We start from the raw sequence: 2,956 nt of genomic DNA on the forward strand, positions 1-2,956 counted from the left end.
CACAGAAACAGGCCCCTTGGCCCTGATATCGTGTCAAGGTAATTAGATTAGATTCAACTTTATTGTCATTATGCCGAGTACAGATACAAAGCCAATGAAATGCATTTAGCATCTGACCAGAAATGCAAATAATAGCATTATTTACTAAATAATTGCGAATTTAAAAGAAGTGCTACAGCACACAAATATAAAAGTACTGAGACAGTACAATACGGATGCAATACTGCTTAGTGCTGTGATGAGAGGTTCAGCAGTGTCAATTACAATTGAATTAGTAATCAAATGAATCCATTCCACCTGCACAATGACCATATCACTCCATTTTCTGCTCAGTCACGTGCCTAAGAGCCTCTTAAACCCCTCATCATATTACTGACCCTGACTCCCTCCTCCCTGTAAAAACTACTTGCCATCCACATGCCCTTTGAACTTAACCTCTCTCACCATTCAAAAAAAAAGAGGGATAAATAACACACACAAAAAATGCTGGTGAACACAGCAAGCCAGGCAGTATCTCTAGGAAGAGGTACAGTCGACGTTTCGGGCCGAGACCCTTCGTCAGGACCGTTCTGTTAATTAAGCTTCACAATCCACTATAATGATTTCTGCCAAGATAAGGAGTCATCTGCCCAGCCTAGGAATGTTGTGCCAGCCAAACACGAGGAAATCTGCAGATGCTGGAAATTCAAACAACACACATAAAAAATGCTGGTGAACGCAGCAAGCCAGGCAGCACCTATAGGAAGAGACCTGACGAAACGTCAACTGTACTTCTTCCTATAGATGCTGCCTGGCCTGCTGTGTTCACCAGCATTTTTTTATGTGTGTTGCTTGAAATTCCAGCATCTGCAGATTTCCTTGTGTTTAGGGACAAATAAAATGGATTAGAAAGGGCCAGTTGGGCACTGTGGACAGGTTTGGCTGAAGGACCTGTTTCCAGGCTGTGTAACTATGAGTCCAATTTAGAATTTGCAGATTAGGCGGTTGCTAGAGTAGGTTACTTAGTCAGCACAACATTGTGGGCTGAAGGGCCTGTAATGTGCTGTAGATTTCTATGTTTCATTGAATATTATTATTGCTATTAATAATTATTAATAAAGGCAGCGCAGTTGTGTAGCAGTTGGCGTAATGATTTACAGCGGCAACTATAAGATCGGTGTTCAATTCCCGCCACTGTCTGTAACAACGTTCTCTATGTGACCACGTGTGTTTCCTCTGGGTGCTCCAGTTCTCTCCCTCTCTCCAGGACGTAACAGTGAGGGTCAGCGAGTTGTGGCCATACTCTGTTGGTGCCAGAAGCATGGAGACACTAGCGGGCTGCCCCCAACACATCCTCTGACTGTGGTGGTTGTCAACACAAAACAATGTAATTCACTGAATGCTGCGATGTACAATGTGACAAATAGAGCTAATCTTAAAATGGCTCTCACAAACAGAGAGACAGAGAGTGAGGAAGAAAGAGAGATAGAGAGAGGAAAAGGAGAGAGACAGAGAGAGAGGAAGAAAGAGAGATAGAGAGAGGAGAAGGAGAGAGACAGAGAGAGAGGAGAACGAGAGAGAGAGAGAGAGAAAGATAGAGACAGAGACAGAGAGAGAGTCAGAGAGAGAAAGAGACAGACAGAGAGAAAAAGAGAGAGAGAGAGAGAGAGAGGGAGGAGAAGGAGAGAGATAGAGCAAAAGAGAAGAGTAGGAGAAAGACAGAGAGGAGGAGGGAGAGAGAGAGGTGGAAAGAAGGAGAGAGATTGGGCGAGATATAAAAGGGGGAAAATGAGTTCCGGATCAAACTGTTAAGAAGTAAGCAGCCCAGTGTGATTGGCAGCTTCTTCTTCCCAAGACTTGGTCACTGTCACACCGCTGCTAATTGAATCTTGCTGTGCATAAAATACTGCCACACCCCCACCCCTTCCTGCGTTGGGACACTACATAAAGTGAGACATTTTATTTCTGAGCATCGTGAGATTATAAGAGTCTTCTGGAGCAGGGGTTCATAACTTGGGGTCCATGGTATAAAATAATAATAACAATGATAATAATTACTTTATTGATTCCAAGTGGGAAAGTATTCCATTACAGCAGCAACGTTTAAAATACACAGCAATAATAAATATAATAATATTAACTAATAATAACGGACAGAATAATATACACAATACTAATTTTCCAATGTGCAATAATGTACCGAATAATAAAACAGAGACTATGGTGTGTGCTCTCCTGTCGCACAGAGATGAACTGTTGTAGATGCTTATTACATTTGATAGGAAACATTTTCTATAACGATCTTTGAGACAGCGGAGCTGGATGAGTGTTTGAAAGGGTGTTCCGCTGCTTATTCAGTTGGTCATGGAGAGGGTGTGCCTGACTGTCCATAATGGATAACAGTTTGTTTCGTGACCTTCTCTCCGCCACTGACTCGAAAGAGTCCGGGTTGTAGCCAAAGACGGATCCAGCCTTTCTGATGAGTTTATTTAGTCTTTTTGCATCACCATCCTAAAGCTGCAAAGAAGACTGCACTCGCTACAACAGACTGGTAAAAGATCTCCATCATCCGGCTACATACAGTGAAGATTCTTAGGATCTCAGCTTCCTTAGAAAAAGGTTGGGGACCTCTGTTTTAGAGCTAGGCAATTTTTCATACCCTTTTTTTAAACTAAATTTGCCCCTTTAAATCCCCGAAGTGAACTCGGGTATTTCCGTGAGCCGGGTAGTTCTCTCCGGGTCACTCGGCTGTCTCCGCTCGTCGGGACCGGTCCTTGGCTGGGGCGGATGGAGCACTCGGCTTTTTCCGTGAGCCGGGTGGCACCCGACAGGATGGCGGCGAGTGGAGGGACTCGGGCCACAGGCAGCCGAACGCCGGCTCGGCTCTTTCCGTGAGCGGGGCGGTTCCCCCGGGTGCTCCCTGCCCACGCCTTCGCTGGGGCCGGAGTTTGCCGAAGCCGCGCTCGGCTGTTTCCGC

This window comes from Mobula hypostoma, chromosome 2, assembly GCF_963921235.1.
Source record: "Mobula hypostoma chromosome 2, sMobHyp1.1, whole genome shotgun sequence".
Lineage (NCBI taxonomy): Eukaryota > Metazoa > Chordata > Chondrichthyes > Myliobatiformes > Myliobatidae > Mobula > Mobula hypostoma.